We start from the raw sequence: 27,209 nt of genomic DNA on the forward strand, positions 1-27,209 counted from the left end.
GTAACCCTTGCTTGCTGTGTTTTTTAAAAATGATACAAGATGAACAGAGCTGGGGTCAGGAAAGACTTTGCTACCTACCCCGGTGTCATCCTGGGGACGGATAAGAATGGCGTATTTTTGAATGTGCTTGATGCAAATCTAGCTGTAAATTGTACAACTGGGGCACAACTGCTGCCACTGAAGGGGTGGGTGTGTGTGGGGCCCAATTTTTGGAAAAAAGGGAGACTCCGCTTGGAGTAACCCTTGCTTGCTGTGTTTTTAAAAGAAGCCAAGTTGAACAGAGCTGGGATCAGGAAAGACTTTGCTACCTACCCTGGTGTCATCCTGGGGACGGATAAGAATGGCGTATTTTTGAATGTGCTTGATGCAAATCTAGCTGTGAATTGTACAACTGGGGCACAACTGCTGCCACTGAAGGGGTGGGTGTGTGTGGGGCCCAATTTTTGGAAAAAAGGGAGACTCCGCTTGGAGTAACCCTTGCTTGCTGTGTTTTTAAAAGAAGCCAAGATTAACAGAGCTGGGATCAGGAAAGACTTTGCTACCTACCCCGGTGTCATCCTGGGGACGGTTAATTAGGCCATATTTTTTAATGTGCTTGATGCAAATCTAGCTGTGAATTGTACAACTGGGGCACAACTGCTGCCACTGAAGGGGTGGGTGTGTGTGGGGCCCAATTTTTGGAAAAAAGGGAGACTCCGCTTGGAGTAACCCTTGCTTGCTGTGTTTTTTAAAAATGATACAAGATGAACAGAGCTGGGATCAGGAAAGACTTTGCTACCTACCCCGGTGTCATCCTGGGGACGGATAAGAATGGCGTATTTTTGAATGTGCTTGATGCAAATCTAGCTGTGAATTGTACAACTGGGGCACAACTGCTGCCACTGAAGGGGTGGGTGTGTGTGGGGCCCAATTTTTGGAAAAAAGGGAGACTCCGCTTGGAGTAACCCTTGCTTGCTGTGTTTTTAAAAGAAGCCAAAATGAACAGAGCTGGGATCAGGAAAGACTTTGCTACCTACCCTGGTGTCATCCTGGGGACGGTTAATTACGTCGTATTTTTGAATGTGCTTGATGCAAATCTAGCTGTGAAGTGCACAACTAGGGCACAAGTGCTGCCACTGAATGGGTGAGTGTGTGTGGGGCACAATTTTTGGAAAAAAAGGGAGACTCCGCTTGGAGTAACCCTTGCTTGCTGTGTTTTTTAAAAGGAGCCAAGATGAACAAGTCATGGTTCAGCAAAGACTTTGCTACCTACCCCGGAGTCATCCTGGGGACGGTTAAGTATGGCGTATTTTTGAATGTGCTTGATGCAAATCTAGCTGTGAAGTGTACAACTAGGGCACAAGTGCTGCCACTGAATGGGTGGGTGGGTGTGTGTGGGGCCCAATTTTTGGAAAAAAAGGGAGACTACGCTTGGAGTCACCTTGCGGTGTTTTACATGATTTTAGAAGGGAGTGCCATGCCTATATCTGTGTGTCCTCCTCTTTTTCCTTGTCCAGCTGTTTTGTTTTCGCATGAGTATATGTCCTTGTCACTTTCCCATGTGTTTGTGTTGTGTTGTGAGTTGTTTGTCACCTTTTGGACACCTTTGAGGGTGTTTTCTAGGTGTTTTTATGTGTTTGTGATTGCCTGCCATTGTTTCCTATGCAGTTCGAGTTCGGTCCGTCGAACGTTCGACGAGCCAAACTCGAACGGGACCTCCGTTCGGCGAACCGACCTCGAGCCGAACCGGGACCGGTTCGCTCATCTCTAGTATACAGTACTGGGGTCGGTGGACAGACAGTTCTGGGAGCATACAGCACTGGGGTGGAGGGACAGACAGTTCTGGGGGTATACAGCACTAGGGTGGGGGGAAGAGACAGTTCTGGGGGTATACAGCACTTGGGTGGGGGGACAGACAGTTCTGGGGGTATACAGCACTGGGGTGGTGGGGACAAACAGTTCTGGGGGTATAAAGCTCTGGGGTGGTGGGGACAAACAGTTCTGGGGGTATACAGCTCTGGGGTGGTTGGGACAAACAGTTCTGGGAGTATACAGCTCTGGGGTGGTGGGGGCAAACAGTTCTTGGGGTATACAGCTCTGGGGTGGTGGGGACAAACAGTTCTGGGAGTATACAGCTCTGGGGTACGTGGGACAGATAGTACTGGCGGTATACAGCTCTGGGGTACGTGGGACAGATAGTACTGGGGGTATACAGCTCTGGGGTGCTTGGGACAGATAGTACTGGGGGTATACAGCACTGGGGTGCATGAGACAGATAGTAGTGGGGGTAGACAGCACTGGCATGCGTGGGACAGATAATTCTGGGGGTATACAGCTCTGGGGTGCGTGGGGCAAATGGTACTGGGGGTATACACCACGGGTGTGCGTGGGACAGATAGTACTTCGGGTATACAGCTCTGGGGTGCGTGGGACAGATAGTACTTTGGGTATACAGCTCTGGGGTGTGTGGGACAGATAGTACTTCGGGTTTACAGCACTGTGGTGGGGAGGAAGACATACAGCTCAGCGGCATGTAGATGCTTCGGCTCCTCTGTGGGTTGAGCCTAGAATGTATGGGCTCCTTCCATGTTAGTGGGCATGACCAGCTTCATTACAAATTAAGTCATACCTGGAAGGAGCCCGTACATTCTAGCATCTACCTTCATCTGTTGGACGGGGAGCACAGTGCACATAGACAATTAGACCCTGCACGCAGCAGTGAAAGCTCCATGCAAGTGAGGAGCCTGCAGACCAGGAAAGTGCCAGCTGCTGGCAGGAGCTCTGCGGTCCCCGGAACTCGGCGCGGGGGCAGCAGCATACATCACCACACTTGCTGACAGCCAAGCGCTGACGCTGGCCCTGGCCACCGGGGAGACTCAGTGCTGCATCAGTCGGCATGACAGCGCCCTCCCTGACACTGCGCCCGGGGCAGATGCCCCGCCAGCCCCCCTTAGATACGCCTCTGCTGTGTGTAACCCTTTTCACTTTGTGTCCTTGTCACAAGGACTTTTGAGGGTGCACAGTTCCATCATATGTTCCATCCTGATTGATGTGGGGGAGCATGTTGCTATCAGGTTCCACTTTCTCCTACAGAGCCATGGCTCTCTTTCTCCGCAGAGCCACTCTAGTCTGAGCTCCTAGTTACTTTCACTTGGGTAACAGTCTATGTGGATGATAAAGCATGACTGGCAAGAAGAGCCACCAATTTCTGACTCCTTCTTTGGCCTTCTGCTCTGAAGAGTAGGTGAAGCGTTTATTGGGGCCGTTCTCTTTTGGTAGTGCTAGTAATCCAAAAATACACAGCGCATCTGGAGTTAAAAAAATTATAAATGCTCTATTTGATAATAGTGGGTTGCAATAGATTAATTGGGGTTATGCCTTCTGACCACGAACCCCATCCCCATTAGTCACAGGTGATTTTATTTCCTATAGCAGGTTCCTACTTGCTCATACACATGGTGGTTTTTGAAACCCAGAGAGAGGCTTCAGTTCAGAGTAGGTACCCAGTATACGAGGCATGCCTTGACGTGGCTACTGGGTAGATATAAAAATGGCCATTATTGTATGCTAAATATCTCAAATTTTTCTTAGATTTCCTGTAGCAGTAATGCATATCTATATTTTTACATTCATAATTTTCATGCTTTATCATTTGAGAGTGCAACTGTCTCTTTTTTTGACAATTCACTGACAGACTGAAACAGATTTTGCTTAAGAATATTACTGTATTTCTCACCATCCATCGTCCCCTTGACTAGAACCATTTTCCCCCTCTTTTTGTTGCTAAAAAACATCCCCACAGAATAGAATGTTGCTGCCACCTTGTTTCACCGTGGGGATGGTGTTCTTGGGGGGATGAGCTGTTTTGGTTTGGCGCCAAACATAGCGTTTACATTGGTGGCCAAAAAGTAAAATTTTTGTCTTATCTGCCACAGCACCTTCCTTCATACATTTGGGAATTCTTCCACATTTCTTTTGTCAAAATCAAAACTAGCCTTTCAATTTTTGTCTGTAAATAATGGCTTTTTTTGGCCACTCTTCCATAAACGGCAAATATATGGAGTATATGGCTTATTGTGGTTGTATGGACAGATATTCCAGTCTCTGCTTGGGAACTTTGTAGCTCCTTCAGGGCTACTTTTAGTCTCTGTCTCTCTTATTAATGGCCTCTTTGCCTGAGCTGAGAGTTTTGGTGGGCGGCCCTCTCTTGGCAGGTTTATTGTTGTACCATGCTCCCTCTATTCCCTGATAATGCATTTGATGGTGCTTTGCGGAATTATCAGAGATTGCGATTTCTTTTTTTAGAACCCCACCCTGACTTGTACTTTTCAACAAATTTGTCTCACTTGTTTGGAGATGTCCTTGACGTCAATGATATTGGTCTTAAAATTACCCATGTGATCGAAGAGAGGCCCTTACCTTTTTTGGACATTTTAATACAAAAGGACGACAATGGGGGGCTACATACATCCACCTTCCATAAACCCACCGCCACAAATTCCCTCCTCAGATGGGAGAGCAGTCATCCCTTCCATCTGAGGAAGGGTATTCCCAAAGGGCAGTTCCTCCGGATACACCTTGTGCTTTTTGATACTCTAGTAACGTTGCAGCTCTGAATTATGGCCAAACTGGTGGCAAATGATATCTTGGCAGCTTCACACTTAATTTTCCTCAATTCATGGCCAGTTAATTTGCGCCTTTTTTGCCCAACACGCTTCTTGTGACCCTGTTGGCTCTTTGCCATGAAACGCTTGATTGTTCAGTGATCACACTTCAAAAGTTTGGCAATTTTAAGACTGCTGCATCCCTCTGCAAGACATCTTACAATTTAGGATTTTTCAGAGCCCGTCAAATCTCTCTTCTGACCCATTTTGCCAAAGAAAAGAAAGTTGCCTAATAATTAAGCACACCTTATATAGGGTGTTGATGTAATTACACCACACCCCTCCTCATTACAGAGATACAAATACATGATTTACTTAATTGGTAGTTGGCTCTCAAGCCTATACAGCTTGGAGTAGGAAAACATGTATAAAAAGTATCATGTGATCAAAATACTCATTTGCCTAATAATCCTGCACACAGTGTAGGAGAGAATTTATTTTAAAGATATATTTTATGTTGATAATTTTGTATGGCCTGAGAATGATGTAATAAATATCCATATAGCCCTTGGTAGAAAAAATGTTTTCCCAGACCTGCTCTAAATATGTTACACAGTGTGTTGCTCTAAACTCATCGAGTGTCATGGTGGTATCAGACGCTGTTCAGACTATAGACTCTGACACTCCTCACTATGCTTTATCTGGTGCTTCTGAGGTACACAGGCAGGCTCGGTCCTTGACCAGCTGTGTGCTCATTAGTGATCGGACTAGCAGGAGTTAATTTCTGCTAGCCTGCTGGTTACCTTTTGGATCACATGTTGCGGGAGACCTATCAGAGTTACTCCCCACCTTTTTAAGACAGAGGAATTTGTCTTACCCTACTATAGCTTTTTCCTAAACTGGGCTGTGTGCTGTTGTATTCCAGTAACTGGTGATTTATTGTGTGTTGCTTGGTGTGCTGTAGTATTCCTCCTGTCATCTGGTTATTTTCTCCCTGGTCTTTGTTTTCCTCATCATTTGTTTTCTGTTAATCCTGTGTGAGTTTGCCGTGTGATAGAGTTTTGGTTTCCCCTGTTTGTCTATCACTTTTGTTGTTAACCTGCTCCTGTCCCAGCTCCCCACCCTACCCCCTGGAGTAGAGAGGAGGTATTAGATCAGGGCTGGTCAGGAGCAGGGTCAGTCTGGTGACTCAGACATCCTCACCATCAAAAGTAACTCTGAGATATGGAATAGGCAGGGCTCCTCTAGTCTGAGGGCCAGTCTAAGAGCCCCAATCCCCATATCATTATATAAAGATGTTAATCTGTGAGTGAAAGCATCGATTTTAACTACTGGGTTTTTTTTAAGAAATTAATGTTTGCTTCTTTTCTGTCGATCAGCGTGAGAAAAGTTATAGACAATGACTCATTCGGAGATAAATTAGAGGAATTCTAGGGTAGACTATGATCTTTTTCTATGAATCTTTTTATAAGGAACGCTCAGAAACTTGTGAGGTGTATGAAATAGATTGATGTTATGCCACTATCTGCTACTACATTCACAAAAGAGAAAAAATGAATAGTGAGTACATTTTCCTGTATTTCTCAATAATTTGCTTAGCTGGCAAATTATTGATTTTTGAGTTATTGCTCCCTCCCTGGTTTATAACTTCCTGCATATTTTTGATAATTGTCATGAATTCTTTGTTCAGTCCATCTTATTCAAGACATAGGATACCTTATATTCTGAAGAAGACAGAATAACAAAGAATTCATAACTGTTAACGTGAGTGCCAAACTTTGTGCATATTGAATCCTTTGACAGGAGCACCACCATTCTAGAGTGCTGACTAGAAGTATAGTTGGATTCCATATTTATGATGGTATTTTCCTAATTTAGGTTGCTGATGATATAACATCTTTGCTGACCACATGATTTAATAATATTACATGTATACATAGATTAATAGGATTTTGATACTATCTACTTGAGCCAGTTACTGATGTGTTCATTTTATAGTTTGAAGGTTAACAGTGCTGAATAAAGATGAGTGGATCGATCATTGAAGATTTGCGTTTGAGTCACATTTCATGAAATTTGCACTTGCACATGAATTCAAACATTTTAAAATTTGATTTATGGTTGGGGGAAAAAACCTTGCCTGGAGCCATTTCCCACACTGCTGAAGCATAGTGTATAAGGCCTCTTTTACACGTCCGCGAAAATCATGCACGTGTTTCACGGACGTGTCAAAGGTGCGTATGCCCTCGGTCTGCTGTGTGTATGGCACACGTTTGTTCTCCGTGTGTTATCCGTGATAACACACGGAGAACGGGAACTTTCTACTCACCTGTCCCTGGCTTTGCTGTCCGTGGTGCTGATCTTCGGTCTCCGGTCCTGCCGACGCCCTGCTGCTGCTGCTTCCGGCCGCAGTGAAGTGAATATTCAATGAGCATAATGAGCGGCGGTCGGCAGCAAGTGACAGCAGCAGCAGAGATAGGAGGGTTGGAGAAGGTGAGTAAAGTTTTGTTTTTTTTCTCACAGACCCATGTCTTCTCTCCGGTGCGTGTCAGGGGGCTGACGAAGGTGACGCCGAAACGTGCGCGTCGGGGCTGGCATCACATGTGAGCATTGGTATCTCCGTGTCCAGGTAAAAAAACCTCTCTATATGTCTCTTCTTTTATATCCAAATCTTGGCTGAATTTTTGCCACAGCTACTCCCTGCACTATAGTTCTTTCAACTCTTATACATGCTTCATAAAAATTGTTTTTTGTATATGCCCCACATGTACACTCCTTCAACCTCCACTTATACATGTGTACACACACTTTGTAAACCCCCCCCCCCTTCCCCCACTTTTTCATGTAAACTTTTACTTTACATACCACTGTTAATACCACTGTACACGTGCAGGCTGATAACTGTGGGTTTTTCTCTGTATGGTTATACTATTGATGTAAAATTGATATGATATTCCAACCCTTTTGAATTTTTCTAACAACTTTCAGCCTTAGTATTATGAATTGGTTTTACATTTTTGTATGCCTTTAATCGGCCTCAACACTAATATTGTAATACCTGTACTTTGATACCTGCCCTCACTGCATACTATATTGATACATGTGATGCCACTGTTTTTAGGTTTTCTGCCAGTTGGCAATCATTTTTAATAATATAGTTGTTATACTTTTTTGACCTAATCGGTTTCCTTTTGAATTTATTGTTCTGTTTTCGGTGCCTATTTCTCTCTCCTGTAAAGTGTAAGCTCTCATGGTCAGCCGGGTACTTTCTCTCCCTCTTTCTCTGTCTTTCCTATAAAATGTAAGCTCTTATGGTCAGCAGGGTCCTCTTTCTTTCTAACCTGTAAAGTGTAATGCTCTTCTGGCCAGCCAGTGGGGTTCTCTCTCTCTCTCCCTGTCTCTCTTTCTCTCTCTCCTGTAAAGTGTAAGCTCTTATTGTTGTGGTGCCCCTGACCTGGTCAGGCACCATTGAGTACTGCACCCATGCTGGGACAGTGCTTCCAGGTAATTCCAAAAGGCCAGGATGAGGTGTGTACACACAGACACATAGCAACCAGGTCTCCCACACCTTAAGAGGGGACCCTTGGGTAGCTCTGAAGAGGTTAGCTTTCAATTCTCAGCAAGAGGTGCAGTGGAGAGGCTGGAAGCTAGATGCAGTGGCAGACAGGAAAAGGAGGAGGAGCAAGCCAGTCTGGAGCAGAGTGTACAGAGGTTGCTGAAGGAAGCAGACGTACAGCCATACTAGCCAGACCCTGCTTGTGTGGTAGCTGTTAGCGGGGGAGTACAGTGACCAGGAAGGCAGCCTGAAAGACACCTGGAGAGAGGCAGTTGAGTACGGGGATTGCTGGTAACTACGCACGCACAGGGAACAGGTCCCTAGAGCCAGATATCGATCTACTGATCTGCTAAACCTGCCGGTGAGGGAACTAGAGGTTCCTCACCAAAGATACAGAGTTCGAGCCTCAGCAGCAACAAGGGGACACATAAGGGGATAGGGCCAGAAGCCATCCCACCTGGTCCACGCTGCCGGCAAACGGGCCAGAAAGGGAAGGAGAGGCAGTAGCAACTTTCCCTGGATGAATCCCACAATACTGCGAGGGGTTATCTGAAACAAAAGAAGTGCAAGGAAGGCGAGTTGATAGCTACCCTCAGAACAGCCTGCAGGAATTCCTGGTTCCACCTGGTATAATCTCAGCATTGCCTGGGTATCTCACCAACCAGCAAAAAGTGAGTAAAAACCCTGAAAGACATTTCTGGACTATGTGTGAGTTCTTCTGCGACCTGTGGTACTACGCACTTACACTTGAGCTCCTGGGGCCAGCCTCACTCTCGGGAGGCCACATCATCTAACCGCACATTCCATCAGCCCCAGACGCTCGTTAAACTGTAGTGGCGGTCACCCCCTGAACGCAAAACCAAGAGTGGCGTCACGATTCCTATTACAGTTAACCTGACATACCTGTGGCCAGAAGGGTCACTACAGAGAAGTCCCCGCAGTGTCCCACAGACGAGCGCTGCAGCGCTGTGGTGGGCAACTCATCTGGCGTCGCGAACAGGATAAGGACTAGACCTGTTAAGACAGGTGACCGTGCGCCTTGGCGGTCCGATTGAAAAGTTTGAAACGCCACCATATTGCCACCGCTGAAAGCGCACCAAAGAAACAACAGCAGCCCGTGCAAAAAGAAGTAACCAACCACAAAGGGGTGCGGTTGTCCCAGAACCCCCTGGAGCGTTCTGACCCCAGAAGAGGAAGGAGTAACCTGGGGAAGAAGCCAGGAAGCGCCCTGATTCAAGAAAAGAAGCGGGACTCTGAGGATGACGGACGCCGTGAGTGCTAATGTCCCCGGCCTGGGCAACGCACCCCAAGCGATGCCAGGTCCCGGCGCAGTGAACGCAGCAGCGCCTAGTTCCAGTGCGGTGGTCGCAGCTGCGCCGGCCGAAGTCTCCCCAATTATGCCGATCTCCTTACAGTACGTCCCCAGGGCGACCTGGCTGCCCCAGTATGCTGGCAAAGCGGACACTCTGACTGGATTCAAGAAGAAAATCAGCACCCTGCTGGACATGTACGCCATGACTGGTAAGCAAAGGGCCACCGTGGTGCTGGGACAATTGACTGGAGCAGCAAAATTAGAGGCTGAGGCCTGGACCAGTGATGAACGGAGCTCTGTAGAAGCCATTTTTGACAAACTAAAAGCTGCTTTAGAAAAACGCACTGAGGCAGAGCTGAGAAAGGGCTTCTATAACTGCCGCCAGAAGCCCCAAGACAGCATAAGAGACTATGCCCTCAGGTTGCAAGCCGCCCTGCGGGCTCTCAAGCTTGTGGACCCTGTCAGTGATCAGGAAGGAAACCGGATGATGACAGAACAATTCTTGCAGGGCCTGCACTCCCCTGGGGATAGAAAACAGATGAGGCTGTGGTCCCTGGAACACCTTGATGTGGACTTTGCCATTCTGAAAGACAGGGCAGTGAAAGCACTCCAACCCCCTATGGACACAGACACCATCTCACCAGCATGGCCTACCAGCACCCTGACTGCCAGAGCAGAATCCTCCTCGCAGGCCCTGGTAGCTGCAAAAGGACTCATCATCTCGGCCGGAGCCATAGATATCCTATCCTCCTAGGTGCAACAGCTCAGCAAGGATGTCGCCCGGATCCTGAAAGCAATGCAACTCCCTTCAGAACCCAAAGCCCCTCATAGGATCCTGCTAGCTGACAGCACAGAGGATGTCCCCTGGATGCGAGGGAGAAGAGGTCCCACATCCCGAGGGAAGAGCAGTGATCGCTATGACTTGTCTGGACAACCCATCTGCCACCATTACCAGGAGGCAGGCCACTATCCAAGGGCCTGTCCTTTAAACGGGTCAAACCTGGGGCCAAGGGCCAATCCCCAGGATTAAGAAAATCAGGCCCAGCTGACTGCCGTGATCAGTGTGTGGGTGGACGACTGGTCCTGTCCATCATCCTGGACGGGATCCCAACCTCGGCATTATTGGACACCGGCTCCCAGGTAACGACAAACCCGTATGTCCTTTATCGCAGGTTTTGGTCGGACGGCGATCTCCGACAACCGAACCCTGACCTTACCATCTATGCAGCCAATGGACAACCTATAGACTAGATTGGGGTCAAAGAGGTAACCATAAAGGTGGTAAGGCAGAAAATGAAGGGACAAGGACTGATTGTTATAGATAATGATGCAAGGGAAAGGAATCCACAAGTGATTTTAGGCACTAATGTCATAGAAAATTGCCTAGGGAAGTGTTGTTGTTGGTTCACCAGATTGCTGAAGGGGTTGAGGGCGGACAATGGAGAGGCTTGCAAAAAGAGATCCGAGTCATTCTGAGAAAGCAACAGGTAAACCAGATTGGCGGTGAAATTGGTAATGTACGGGTGATGGATGCTAACCCCATTGTGATACCCCCACGGAGTGAAATGATGATGTGGTGTAGAGCAGCGGTAGGTCTCAGAAGATGGGCTTACCAGGCTGTATTAGAGCCCACTCATTCAGAACACTGGCCCACGATTCTGACAGCCAGAGGGGTAGTTGACGTAAACAAGGGACGAGTACCTGTACGAGTGCTGAACTGTGGGGAGGAGGAAGCCAGACTACCAAGATACACTACCATAGCCAAACTGTTTACTTGCCCAAATGACGCTATAACACCTGTAGGTCCCCTGACACAAGCTGACTCAAAAGAGGACGAGACCTCCCAAAAGCAGTTAGAGGACTGGTGCCAACAACTCCATGTGGGGACTGACTCTACCCACACCTACCAGAAACATGGGGTTCACTGGCTCGTGCAGGAATACGAGCAGGTCTTTAGTAAGAACCCACTAGACTTTGGTAGAATCAGAGGGGTGCAACATCACATACCCACAGGCAGTCATCCACCCATTAAGGAAAGACATAGGCCTATACCACCAGCCCATTACCAGAGCACAAAGGACATGCTGAAGGACATGAAAGAGGCAGGAGTCATCAAGGACAGTTGCAGCCCTTGGGCAGCTCCCCCGGTCCTGGTGAAAAAGAAGGATGGCACAATGAGGATGTGTGTAGACTACAGACGGATAAATCAGATAACACACAAGGATGCCTACCCTTTGCTACAGATAGAGGAATCCCTCACTGCCTTAAAAGCTTCCAACTACTTTTCTACCCTAGATCTCCCTAGTGGCTACTAGCAAGTATCTGTAGCAGAGGAAGATTGGGAGAAGACGGTTTCACCACCCCCATGGGCCTTTGAGAGTTCAACAGCATGCCATTTGGACTTTGCAACGCCCCCAGGACCTTCCAGAGGTTGATGGAGTGCTGCCTGGGGCACTTCAACTTAGAAACCATCCTGCTCTACCTGGATAACGTAATCGTGTATTCCAAGACCTTTGAGGACCACCAGAGACACCTGGCTGAATTCTTTGAAGCACTATCTCGATATGGGATGAAACTGAAACCATATAAGTGCCATTTACTGAAGCCGAAGGTTCAATACCTAGGTCATGTGGTCAGTGCAAAAGGAGTGGCACCGGACCCAGAGAAGGTCACAGTCATCCTTGAATGGCCCACACCCACTACCATCCGGGAGGTACATCAGTTCCTTGGCTTGGTAGGCTACTATAGAAGGTTCATCAAGGGCTATACGAAGATGGCGGCGCCTTTACAAGAGCTCTTAGTAGGCCAAGCAAAGAAGGGAAAGACCTCCGCCCCACCATATCACTGGGGAGAAGCAGAAGAACACTCCTTCAGACAAATGAAAGGGGCCTTGACGGGTGAAGAGATTCTATCCTACCCTAATTACAGTCTACCCTTTGTACTATATACTGATGCCAGTAATGTGGGACTGGGAGCAGTGCTTTCACAGGTACAGAAAGGCAAGGAACGTGTGATTGCTTACGCCAGCATGAAGCTCAGGGCTACTGAAAGAAACCCAGAAAACTATTGTTTATTCAAGCTAGAGTTCCTGGCCGTGGTCTGGGCTATCACAGAGCGATTCAAGCACTACCTGGCAGTCACCAAATTCACCGTCTTCACGGACAACAACCACCTGACCCACTTGGATACTGCTAAATTGGGTGCCATGGAGCAACGTTGAGTAGCCCGACTAGCAAATTATGATTTTACTGTCAAGTATCGAGCTGGTCGCAAGAATGGCAACGCAGATGCTCTGTCAAGGATGCCCCACCTAGCAGACAAAGGTGAAGATGTAGATGACCTTGAAGAGATCGAGCTGCCAGCATTCCATCGCTATGGAGCCAGCCAGTGCCAGCAGTCACACGCCAGCCACCAAGAAGCGACCCTGAATCCGCTACCTCACTACAACTGGAAGGAGGCTCAGGAGAATGATCCAGCGGTTGGATTCGTAAAGAAACTTATCACCCAACCTGGCGCCAGCCTTGATGCCGAAGCCCCACCTGAGGCACAGTACATGTGGAGAGAGAGAGGTCGATTATTCATCTACCAAGACAAACTCTACAAGAGCATCATTGACCCGAAGACGCATGAGAAGGTGTGGCAGGTGATTGTACCACAGAAGGATACACGGATGGTGCTGGAAGTCTATCACAATGGTGCAGGCTCCTTTGGTTGGAAGAAACTGGAGGCACTCCTTAAAGAAAGATTCTACTGGGTGGGCATGAGATCTGGCCTGGAGAAGTGGTGTCAAGACTGCGGGCCCTGCAATCTCAAGAGAAAAAACCATCACAGCCAGAGAGCACCGCTCCAGCTGATCCAAACCAAATGACCCCTGGAAATAGTGGCCCTGGACCATGTAAAGTTGGCACCCAGCAGACAAGGCTACAACTATGCTCTCACCATGGTTGACCATTACTCCAGGTTCCTAGTGGTAGTACCAGTCAATGACTTGACAGGCCAGACTGCAGCCAGAGCTTTCCAAGCCCATTTCTGTCGATCATATGGCTATCAAGACCAAGTGCTCACCGACAAGGGCTCGGCCTTTGAAGCTGAGGTGTTCAAGGAGTTTTGTAACCTTTATGGTTGCAAGAAGATCCATACCACGCCTTACCATCCTCAGACCAATGGCATGTGCTAAAAGATGAATCACATTGTTCTTGACCTCCTGAAAACTCTACCACTGGAAGAAAGATGCCTGTGGCCAGAGAAGCTGCCTGACCTGGTGGATATGTATAACAACATCCCCCTGTGTTCCACGAACTGCACACCGGCATACCTGATGAGGGCCAGACCTGGAAGACTGCCAGTGGATCTGGAAATGGGAATTGAGACCCACGAAGACCCTCTACAAGGTGCTGATTGGGATTCCACCCGCCAGGCCCAGTACAAGAAAGTACAAGAGTGTGTGGAGCGAAGCTTGACCCAGCACGGGAGAGGCAAGAAAAAGCCTACAATCAAAATGCACCTGCTGCTCCTTTGATGCCTGGAGAAGTGGTTCTCAACAGAAAGAGAATAAATCACAAACTCGATAATCACTGGGAAGCAGTACCCTACACCGTGTTACCGTTAACACCTAGCCGTGAGAAGACATGTCTCATCAGCAAAGATGGAGGAAAGACAACAGCTGTAGTTTCCAGAGACCACCTTAAGAGATGCCCTGAACAGCTAAGAATCCCTGAAGAAGTACCCAACTCTTCGCCAGTCAAAGAACCAAGAGAGAAGATGATCCATACTGTGCTTGGAGATTTTCCTGCAAGTTGGCCTCAATACAATGGAGCCATTGTAATTCCAGTAATCAGCTTCCCTCAACCCAGAGAAGAAGTTAGAGGACAAGAAGAACCTGTTCAGCACTTAGAAGAGTCAAGTGAAGCTGAATCAGAAAACCATGCACTGGTATCAGCACCCAGTACACCCATCATTCACATTGAGACACATACACCGGGTGGGAGGACAAAACCTCAGATAGATTACAGCATAGTACTGCGTAGATCAACCCGCAGCAACTTTGGTCAGCCCCCATTACGGTATAGAGAAAGCACAGTTTAGTCTAAAATGTTTTTATAGAGAACCTGCTTAGTTTAAAAATGTTTGACCTGTTTACAGTTTAGTAACGTTTAAGAATGTGCCCGCAAGGACTATTGCGCGAACTTTTTACGTTTTTCCTTTTTGCACCTGGTTACGTGCACTTTAAAAATTGACCACAGGTTATGAACTGGCTATAACCACAAACTCTCGCATTGTAAAACGTTACCTCACTGGTACCAACCCAGAGCACGCCTGTTTATGGGGCCTGGCTCAGCACCACCAAGGGGGCACGCCTGTTTATGGGGCCTGCCCTCCAACACTCGGAAGCGGGTACGCCTGTTTATGGGGCCTACCTTACACCACCCTCCTCAGGAGAGGAAGATTGGAGGGAAGGTCTGGGATAGAGCTGGCCCAGACCTGATCACCAAAGGGACCGGTGACCTGCCTCCTGGAAGTTTCTGAGTGGGTTCAGGACTTGTGGGTGGTGGATGGTTGTGGAATGGTACCTGGTATGTTTTGAATGTAAATAATATCCCCTGTGTGGGAAAAGTTGTATTTACCTTTTTGTTCTTGTCTTTGCAGCCCGAGGACGTGCTGATGATAACTAAGGGGGAATGTGGCGCCTCTGACCTGGTCAAGCACCACTGAGTTCTGCACCCATGCTGGGACAGTGCTTCCAGGTAATTCCAAAAGGCCAGTATGAGTTGTGTACACACAGACACATAGCAACCAGGTCTCCCACCCCTTAAGAGGGGACCCTTGGGTAGCCCTGAAGAGGTTAACTTTCAATTCTCAGCAAGGTGTGTAGTGGAGAGGCTGGAAGCTAGATGCAGTGTCAGACAGGAAAAGGAGGAGGAGCAAGCCAGTCTGGAGCAGAGTGTACAGAAGTTGCTGAAGGAAGCAGATGTACAGCCATGCTAGCCAGACCCTGCTTTTGTGGTAGCTGTCAGCGGGGGAGTACAGTGGCCAGGAAGGCAGCCTGAAAGACACCTTAAGAGAGGCAGTCGAGTATGGGGATTGCTGTTAACTATGCACGCACAGGGAACAGGTCCCTAGAGCCAGATATCGATCTACTGATCTGCTAAACCTGCTGGTGAGGGGACTAGAGGTTCCTCACCAAAGACACAGAGTTTGAGCCTCAACAGCAACAGGGGGACCCATAAGGAGATAGAGCCAGAAGCCATCTCACCTGGTCCACGCTGTCGGCAAACGGGCCAGAAAGGGAAGGAGAGGCAGTAGCAACTTTCCCTGGATGAATCCCACAATTCTGCAAGTGAGGGGTTATCCGAAACAAAAGAAGTGCAAGGAAGGCGAGTTGATAGCTACCCTCAGAACAGCCTGCAGGAATTCCTGGTTCCACCTGGTATAATCTCAGCATCGCCTGGGTATCTCACCAACCAGCAAAAAGTGAGTAAAAACCCTGAAAGGCATTTCTGAACTGTGTGTGAGTTCTTCTGCGACCTGTGGTACTACGCACTTACACTTGAGACCCTGGGGCCAGCCTCACTCTCGGGAGACCACATCATCTAACTGCACATACCATCAGCCCCAGACGCTCTTTAAACTGCAGTGGCGGTCACCCCCTGACCGCAAAACCGAGATTGGCGTCACGATTCCTATTACAGTTAACCTAACATACCTGTTGCCGGAAGATTCCCAGCATGTGAAGACCCTGAGGCGACCTGCAGGTGAGGGGCTTCACATTGTCAGCAGGGTTCTCTCTCGCTTTCCCGTAAAGTGTAAGCTCTTATGGTTAGCAGGGTCCTTTCTTTCTATCCTGTAGAGTATAAGCTTTGTCACTGGCATTCTCTCTCTCACTGTCCTTCCCCCACATGAATTTATTAAGCAATTACAAGATTTCAAGTGTGAAGATTCACACAAATTTATTGGCTGGGAACCAAATTTTGTGTGGAAATTCTGCACAGTTGAATTTTGAAAAGATCCGCTCATCTCTAGTGTTGACAATAAATAATTGGGTATATATTAACTATGTAGTGAATAGATATATTCAGGCAATTTAGGGTATTTCCAAAAGTCTTACATATTTTGCTGTAATGTTCTAGAAAAAGAAGTAGGTTAAAGAAAAACACCTTATTTTAGCAAATGTGTGCCTGACCATTTGAACTTTTTTGTGGAAATGTATTTTAGACAATGGAAAGAAGTGGATGTGTATTGTTTCCCTACCAAACAGAATAGACACAACTCCCACAGTGTAGTAATCAATCTGAAATAATGCCAAAATAATCATCCTTACATATATTCCCATCAAGAGTAGAAAATCCCATTATGTGAGGAAATGTAAGAACACAAAATAAAACATTATTTACAAAATTATATATAGTATAATTTCATCTTGAAGCCTAGAGTGCCTGCTTGAAAGAAAAAAAAATATATCTATTTTATAACTATTTCCCTCAGTCAGACAAAATAACAAGACCGATTTCTTTGTGGAGGGGAATTGGAACACTCCATACATCTATTTGTATTCAGGTCTTTAAGATGCTGATACAATTGAACATTTGAGCACACCAGTACTTCCGGTGTCATCAGAGGAGCACCAACCTGCTCCCCTTCATGCAGGGGTGTGATGATGCTTCTGTTGAAGCTGCAGCATGATTAGGTAATCTAGTAACAAAAACTCCCATTATCTCCTTACCAATGTTTAGGAGATATTGCAGGTTCATGCAATATTATTAAATATTCCAGGGGATGGCTTGATGGCTGACCTTGATGACTATGCTAAGCTTGTTCTCTACTCATATACTGATGGTGCTAATGTATTTATGTACTGATGGTGGTTATGGTGCTGTATTCATATACTGATTGTGATTTCGGTGCTGTATTCCTGTACTGATGATGTTTCAGGTCCTGTATTGAAGTAATGATTGGAGGTTATGGTGCTGTACTCATGTATTGATAATGGTTTTGTTGCTGTATTCATGCACTAAAGAAGGTTGATGTGTTGTATTCACGTGTAGGACCCCACATACCATCTATAGGGCTTGGGGGGAACCCTCATACTGCATATTGAGGCTGTAGGGCATATAATATTGAGTGTGGGTGCCCTCATACTTTGTGGGGGCTGTGGGTGACATATTACTTTGTGTTCGGGCCTTTACACTAACTGTGAGATCTTCTGGGTACTATCATACTGTGTATAGGGGGCTGTGGAGCCTTCATGCTATATATACGTGAGCTATGGGGTCATCATATAGTATGGTGGCCATTTAAGTGCAAGCATGCTGTGGGAGGAATTATACCGAGTTGAGATTATTGTGGTGACATCATACTTTGCTGGAGGCATTGTGGTGTCATCACAATTTATGTGAGTGGGGACTGTGTGGAAATTCACTGTGGGGGTAGCATGTAGTATGGGGGTACATTTTTAATGGACTTATACTATATACTTTATAATTGTCATGAAAAGGCGTATTGTGGTAAGCGGGAACACTAAGGAGCTTCAAAACTGGCATTATTACTCTGTACCTGCTATAGTTCGTGTACTTCTCCCTGATTTTAAAAGTTGGAAGGTATGATTTCACTTACTACACCTTTTTTGGGGAGGAGAGTGCGTATAGAGGGGGGTCCAATTAAGACTTTTGGTATGGGGTAGCGTTATTTCTATGTATGCCACTGCCCTGTGTCTCAACTGTAACAAGCTCTCTGGTTAAAGCCAATCTATAGAGGGCACCCACAGCTTTTTCCTCCCTGCTCCCGTTTGTCACCCCACTGCCTACAGTGTTGACGCCTTGTCATAAACCAGCCTGCAAACACATCTCTGATTGATGCATGGCTCTCTTCTAACTCCATTTAAACATCAGACAGAAGACAGACACAAAAAGTCAGACATATACTACATAGAGGTAAAACAACCCTGTGTGCGGGCAGGAATACCCCTCTCACATTCAATGACAGTGTAAGCAATTTAAATGGGCATCACCCTCTAATAAGTTTGTAAAACATCATACATATGGTGCAGATCATGAAACACATTTTTTGGGCTTTAATTATGCCACAATTCTGGCACATTTGACTTCATAAATATGCCCCTATGTGATGTTTTCTGTGGAGAGTTTGCCTTCTGTATATGATTGTGCTCTACCTAATATTAATGTACAGTCATGGACAAAAGTTTTGAGAATGACACCAAAATTATATTTTCACATGATCTGTTGCCCTCTGGTTTTTAATTGTGTTTGTCTGATGTTTACATCACATACAGAAATATAATTGCAATCATACTATGAGTACCAAAAGGTTATATTGACAGTTAGAATAAGTTAATGCAGCAAGTCAATATTTTCAGTGTTGACCCTTCTTCTTCAGGACCTCTGCAATTCTCCCTGGCATGCTCTCAATCAACTTCTGGACCAAATCCTGACTGATAGCTGTCCATTCTTGCATAAGCAATGCTTGCATTTTGCCAGAATTTGTTGGTTTTTGTTTGTCCACCTGTCTCTTGATGATTGCCCACAAGTTCTCAATGGGATTAAGATCTGGGGAGTTTCCAGGCCATGGACCCAAAATCTCTATGTTTTGTTCCATGAGCCATTTAGTGATCACCTTTGCTTTATGGCAATGTGCTCCATCATGCTGGAAAAGGCATTGTTGGGCGCCAAACTGCTCTTGGACAGTTGGGAGAAGTTGCTCTTGGGGTGACATTCTGGTACCATTCTTTATTCATGGCTGTGTTTTTAGGCAAGACTGTGAGTGAGCTGATTCCCTTGGCTGAGAAACAACCCCACACATGAATCGTTTCAGGATGCTTAACAGTTGGCATGAGACAAGACTGGTGGTAGCGCTCACCTCTTCGTCTCCTAATAAGCTGTTTTCCAGATGTCCCAAACAATCGAAAAGGGGATTCATCTGAGAAAATAACTTTACCCCAGTCCTCAGCAGTCCACTCCCTGTACCTTTTGCAGAATATCAGTCGGTTCCTGATGTTTTTTCTGGAGAGAAGTGGCTTCTTTGCTGCCCTCCTTGAAACCAGGCCTTGCTCAAAGAGTCTCCGCCTCACAGTGCGTGCAGAAGCACTCACACCAGCCTGCTGCCATTGCTGAGCTAGCTCGGCACTGCTGGTAGTCCGATCCCACAGCTGAAACAGTTTTAAGATATGGTCCTGGCGTTTGCTGGTCCTTCTTGGGCGCCCAGGAGCCTTTTTGGCAACAATGGAAGCTCTCTCCTTGAAGTTCTTGATGATGCGATAGATTGTTGACTGAGGTGCAATCTTTGTAGCTGGCGATACTCTTCCCTGTTAGGCCATTTTTGTGCAGAGCAATGATGGCTGCACGTGTTTCTTTAGAGATAACCATGGTTAACTGAAGAGAAACAATGATACCAAGCACCAGCCTCCTTTTAAAGTGACCTGTGGTGTCATTCTTACTTAATCATGACTGATTGATCGCCAGGCCTGTCCTCATCAACACCCACAGCTGTGTTAATGGAACAATCACTAAAACAATGTTAGCTGCTCCTTTTAAGGCAGGAATGCAATGATGTTGAAATGTGTTTTTGGGGTTAAAGTTCATTTTCTTAGCCAATATTGACTTTGCAAGTAATTGCTGTTAAGCTGATCATGCTTTATGACATTCTGGAGTATATGCAAATTGCCATTAGAAAAACTTAAGCAGTAGACTTTGTAAAAATTAATATTTGTAGCATTCTCAAAACTTTTGGCCATGACTGTATGTTCTTTCATGCTTAATAAAAATGACTGAAGAATCCGCTGCACACTCTGCTCCTTTAGATCAAAGGATACTCTCTGGGGTTTTTTTTAGCTATCTCGTTGATGCACAGTGTGTCTTTTGCTGGTTCTACTTCCTTCTTTTGTTAGGGTTCTCAAAGGTTCAGTGTTGGGGCAATTTCAATTTTTTTCCACAATACTAGTTGGTGAAAAAATCAGCAGCAGATTTAGTTTACAGGACCAATCTATGTCCATACCTCCCGATACAGCAGGAATTTCCCAGAATTGGGAAGTTGTCCTGGCAGGGAATATGTTCCAACCTCAGTTGTATCTGCAGAGGTGTATGTAGGTACTCTGCCACCCGGGGCAAGAATTCTGTTTGGCGCTTCCCCCAAGCGGTTTGGATAGTCATCATATGTCATGGTGCATGGTAGGAAAGGAAGGAGCGCCATTTGAATTTTTGAAAGCAAAATTAGCTGAAATCATTAGGGGACACCATGACGTGTTTGGAGAGCCCCCGAAGTTCCTAAACAGTGGAGCTCCCCCACTATTGACCCCATTTTGAAAACTAGACACTAGACTAGTTGTTTGGTGAGCACCTTGAACCCATGGAGGCTTCACAGAATTGTATACCTTTGAGCCATGAAAATAAAAAAATACATTGTTTCCATAAAATTGTTACTTCAACCAAATAGCTTTTTTTCAAAAGTGTAACAGGAAAAAATGCACTGTATAATATATTGTTTCATTTCTCCTGAGTACGCTGATACCTCATATGTGGTGGAAATCAACTGTTTGGGCGCATGGCAGGCTTCAGAAGGGAAGGAGCGCCATCATTTGACTGCAAAATTGGCTGGAATCACTAGCGGACGTCATGTCACATTTGGAGAGCCCCTGATATTCCTAAACAGTGGAGCTCCCTCAAAAGTGACCCCAGTTAGAAACCAAACCCCTCAAGGAATATATCTCGATGGCTGGTAAGCACCTGGAACCCCCAGGAGCTTCACAGAATTTTACAATGTTGAGCCATGAACATGAAAAAATACATTTTTAACCTTAAAAATGTTGTGTTAACACCAAATTTTCAAATTCACTAGTGTAACAGGAGATAATGAACCATACAATTTGTTGTGCAATTTCTCCTGAGTACACCAGTACCCCATATGTGGTCGAAAATTACTTTTGAGGTACAGTACAAAATGAAGAACGGAAGAAGTGCCATATTGAAGTGCAGATTTATTTGGAATGGTTTGTGGGTGCCATGTCACATTGGCAGAGCCGCTAAAGTGCCAGAATAGTAGACACTTCCACAAGTGACCTCATTTTACAAACTGCACCCCTCAATGAAGTCATCCAGGGGTGCAGTGAGCAATTTGACACTACAGGTATGTCACAAAATTGAGGGTGTGAACAAAAAATAATTACATTGTTACCACTAAAATCTTGTTTTAAGCCCAGAATTTAAATTTTCACAAGTGAAATAGGTAAAAAAAGGCCCCATAATGTGTCACACAATTTCTCCTGAACATGGCAGTACCCAACATTTGACTGTACTGTTCTGTATGGCTGCACCACAGGGCTCGAGAGGGAAGGAGCGTCATTTGATTTTTGGAGCACAGATTTTGCTAGAATAGTTTGCGGACTCCATTTGCAGAGCCCTAAGTGCCAGAACAGAAGAAATCTCCCTCAAGTGACCAAATTTTAGAAATTACACCCCTATAGGAATTCATCTCTGGCTATAGTGATGAATTTGTCTCTGGAAAACACTCATGGTGTCAAACGTAGTGAATGTTGCAGAATTAAAAATTGCAAATAAGTCTCTGTTGTGCCCTGTACATTGTAGTGCCCATACATTGTGCTCATCTTGTGCTTCTGGAAACCTGCATCCCGTACATTTAAGCAAGCTCTCCTCACTACAACAATGCCGAACATGTGGATGCTAACTGTGGTTTAGGCATATTGTGGGGCTCAGAAGAGAGGAGACATTAGAATTTGGGATTTTTCTGTATTTCTTTTTTGAGGGGAGAAAGAGCCATAGCGTTTTTCAGGAGCCTTTATGCTTTCGCTAATACAGAAGCCCTCTATATTTCCATTAACCAATGATGGACCTGTGTTTTTGTGGCTTCAGATGCTATTTGGTGAGAATTTTGTTACAGAACATTTTGGATCAGTTCAAATTTATCCTGTGGTCTATGCTGAGTACTTACATCGGGGTTTCCATCTACTTTTCTGAAATAAATGATTTAGGTGAAACTCACGACAGATCCATTCACTAATGAGGCTGCAGAGTTGCTCCGGAGTCTATTTGGCCTCTGTTCCTAGGTGTCCGTCTTTTCAAAGGTGAACAAAACAGTTTATTCCTGAAATCCTCAGCTTTCTGCTGTATCTTGGCTGGTTATCAAAAAAGTGCAGATCCCATGCCGTTTTTTAAACGTTATTTAATAAATAATTAAAAAAATGGCATGGGCTCTGCCCTATTTTTGATAACCAGCGATGGTAAAGCAAACAGTGGGGGGCTGGTATTATAAGGTTGGCAATCCCCATGGTTTTTTGGCCCCTCCCAGCCTTAAAATAGCAGCCTGTTGCCACTCCAGAAATTACACATCGATTAGATCCACCAACCCAGGCGTTTGCCCGGCTCTTCCAAATTGCCCTGGTGCATTCGCAATCGGTGTAATGTTTTGAGGTTGATGTCAGCTGTGAATTGACAGCTGGCATCAAGCCCAGGGGTTAGTAATGGACAGGCCTCCATCAGACATCCCCTTTACTAACCCGGTAAGTGCAGAGGTAAAAAACACACAGACACTGGGAAAAAAGTTTATTTGAATAAAGACGATTCCACACACTCACCAGTTTATTAATGCAGAAGAAATCCTGGAAGTTCCGATGTAATAGAATTGAGTAATGTCCCACAACATCCAGCGATTTCTGTGGAGCTTCATAGCATTGAGTTCCCTTGTTTTATTTGTTTGTTTATTGTTTTGGTTACTAGTTTGTCATTTTATATGTTTGCTACACAATTATAAATGCAGAATGTGAGAAAAATGTATATTATTGATAGAGAATAATATATATTGTTGTTAAACTATACTAAGTGCTACAACAGCTCATGGGTTGCTTCTCAATAACTGAGGAGTTTAAGTTTGTTAAATTCTTTTTTGAGAACAGCTACAATTTTTTTTTCATACAGAAAATGATAATGAGAAATGACCAGATGGCCGTTAAGAACTCTGGTGCTTTACATACAGAAGCAATAAATCCTGACTTCGTTGGTTTCATAAGTATAACACTCATCATTGAGAACTAGTTTTGCCTTGTGAATACAGGTTCTATCTTTCTCAGCAGTTCTTGAAGGATTCTGTGTTATTTCAACATTTTTAAGCAAGTGGTTATGGCATAATGATGTGAGAAATGTTCTGCTGCCATTTTACCAAGCACATAAGACTCAAACAGAAATAGTCAATATTTCTAATTTCTAATCCAAGTCGTACATTTTGGTCATGTACAAACGGAACAATATTACCTCTCATTACATCTTTACACGACACAAGGAGTGGGCGTCATAACAATACCTTACAGCTCCGGCTTCATTTTTTAAAATAAATCTCTATGTCTTCCCTTTTCCCGCCTTCATGCCCCCCTTCCGCCCTTGTCTTTCTCTTGTTACTAATTTGATTAGTTGTCTTTCTAAAACTGTTTATAATTCTTTTATTACATTTGTGTAGCGGCACATAAATCAGGTAAGATCCGGCTTATTGTCCTGCATTTTCTTCAGTGATGAATGGACTTCTGTCATTTTTAATTAAATTTATTAAACTGTGAAAATTAGCATCCGATTTACCAAAGCTTCTTTTCTTATGATAAATAACTGACAACGTCTTGTGTCCAAACTGTGCCTATGTGCATTATTCTTCTGACAAACATCTAATACATTTTGTGTATTTGTCATGTGAACAAATGTAGGAAAATAAATATTTTTGAATTGTAAAGTCAGAGGACATTAAGTCAGTTCACCCATCCATGGAACCGTGCAACAGATTCAGATAGTGTAGACTGGGAAATAGTCCATAGGAAAAAGGATAATCCAGCATTCAGGATCCATAAAAATAGAATTTTATTAAAGTATTCTTAAAAGCTTACACTCCATATTAAAAGGCAAAAAACCCAATGGCCAAAGATATCAAAATTCACACAAATGCGTTTCGGACTAACTGTCCTTATTACACAAATGAGTTTCGGACTAAATGTCCTTATTCAAGCGCGTTTCGGACTAGCTGTCCTTATTAATAAGGACAGTTAGTCCAAAACGTATTTGTGTGAACTTTGATATCTTTGGCCATTTTTTTTTCCTTTTAATATGGAGTGAAAGCTTTTAAGGATACTTTAATAAAATATCTATTTTTATGGCTCCTTGAAGCCGGATTATCCTTTTTCCGATAAAACATTTTTGATGGTTCATTTGGGGCATAGACAGGTAATGTTTTAACATAATTAAAACAAAAATTACCTGTATAAGCCCCTGCTGCCGTAGCACCACGATTTCCACCTCTTATTGTTGGACTTTTTCTTATTTTTTACTGGAAATAACTACCTGATTGGTCAGTTTGATTCACACTATATTGATGACCTATTGACCTAGCTGTGTGGAATGGAGCATTGTCCTGCCCAATTACTAAAGTAAGGTAATGTTCTCTGATGAGTCTAATGTTCAGCTTTGCCCAACACGTGGTTGTCTAATGGTTATACGGAGACCTGGAGAGTCGTACAAGCTACAATGTCTTGCACCCACTGTGAAATTTGCTGTAGGATCGGTGATGATCTCGAGATGCTTCAGCAAGGCTGAAATTGGGCAGATTAAACTTTGCGAAGGACGTATGAATCAAGCCGCATACAAGGTTATCATAGAAAAACAGTTGCTTCCTTTGGCTCAGACAATGTTCCCCAACTCTGAGAACTGTTTTTTTCCAGCAGGACAATGCACCATGCAACGCAGCTAGGTCAATCAATCTGTGAATGAAGATCCACCACATCAAAACCCTGTAATGGCCAGCCCAATCTCCAGAACTGAACCCCATTGAAAACCTCTGGAATGTAATTTGGAGGAAGATGGATAGTCACAAGCCATCAAACAAAAAAGAACTGCTTAGATTTTTGCGCCAGGCCTGGCACAAGGTCACCCAAAAGCAGTGTGAAAGACTGGTGGAAAGCATGCCAAGATGCATGAAAGCTGTGATTAAAAATCATGGTTATTCCACAAAATATTGATTTCTGACTCTTCCTAAGATAAAACATTAGTATTGTTGTTTCTCAATGATTATGAACTTGTTTTCTTTGCATTATTTGAGGTCTGAAAGCAATGCATTGTTTTGCTATTTTGACCATTTCTCATTTCCAGAAAATAAATACAAAATTTATTGCTTGGAAATTCAGAGACATTGTCAGTAGTTTATAGAAGAAAAAAACTATTTACATTTTACTCAAAAAATGTTTACTCAATTTTTGTCAGAGCTGTATGTTATCAGAAATATCTGATTTATTCATTTATCACTTATTCCTTTGATCTTCAAAACATAATCATTCACTCTAAAATACTGCCTAAGGCCTCTGTCACATGTTCATGCCTCCGGTACATGTTTGACATTTTTCTCACGTACCGGAGACACGTGCACACGTGGACCTAGGTATTCCTAATGGTTAGGACACACGTAAGTATTTAGGAACATGTGTCCATTCCGTACTTTCGTGTGTCCATGTGTTCCATACGGCGGCATATCTGTTTTTCTCCGGCAGCACGGGTGTCACACAGGCCGCACCCGTACCACACAGATGTAGTGTGGATGCGGTCCCGTGTAACACGCGCCGGAGAAACATACGTGTCATGTTAAAAATAAAAAAACACATACTCACCTCCACGAGCCCAGCAGTCTCTGCCGCGGCTGTCACCTGCATCCGTCCCCCAGTGAATTTGAACAACGCATCTTCTTCACTGGGGGCCAGAAGCAGCTTTAGCGGGGCATGGCCTGTGCCGGACGCTGTCATTCAGCATCGTAGACAGCTCCGGAAGAAGCAGGTAAGGCGGGGCTTTCCGTTCTCCATGTGTTATTACGTATAACACACGGAGAACACGTACGTGCCACAAACACGGCACACGGGGAGCAAACCACCCCTTTAAGACGTACGTGAAAAAACGTTTTGTTTTTTTCACGTGCGTGTGACAGAGGCCTAATGCCAGTTTCACACGTCAGTAAAAAACACAGACGTTCTTTATTGACGTGTAAAAAACGCCTATGTCCCTCCGTGTGCCGTGATTCAAGGCACATGGTGGTTGTCCATGTGCGATCCATGATCCATGATTGCACATGGACATTACTCACCTGCCATGTTCCTGCTGTCTGTGGTGCTGAACTCCTCGACTCTGCAGCATACGCCCACCGCTCTCTGCAGTCGGCTCTGGCTGCATTCATGAAAATGCATGCCATAATGAGTTGGGTAGGAATCTGCAGAGATTACAGGCTGCACAGAGCGTCGCTGGAGCCGTGTGAGTTGAAAATGTTTATTATTTTAAATGTCCGTTTTTTTCTGGTACGTGTTTCACGGATCACACCATAGTGTGCTCCGTGGGACATCAGTGATGCCAGAAAAAAATGGACATGCCTCCGTGCGGAAATCACGGACATGCGTGTACGCCTCACGGAGACACGGTCAGTGAAAAATCACTGATGTGTGCGCAGACCCATTGATTATAATGGGTCTGCGTATGTCAGTGATTCTGGTACGTATAAAAAAAAGCACATACGGTACGTACCAGAAACACTGACGTCTGAAACAGGCCTAAAGGGGGCTTTACACTCAACGACATATCTAACGATATGTCGTCGAGGTTACGAATTCGTGACGCACGTCCGGCGTCATTAGCGACATCGTTGCGTGTAACAACTATGAGCGAGTGTTAACGATCAAAAATACTCACCTAATAGTTGATCGTCGACACGTCGTTCATTTTCAAAATCT

The sequence above is a fragment of the Anomaloglossus baeobatrachus genome, chromosome 8 (genome assembly GCF_048569485.1).
Source record: "Anomaloglossus baeobatrachus isolate aAnoBae1 chromosome 8, aAnoBae1.hap1, whole genome shotgun sequence".
NCBI lineage: Eukaryota > Metazoa > Chordata > Amphibia > Anura > Aromobatidae > Anomaloglossus > Anomaloglossus baeobatrachus.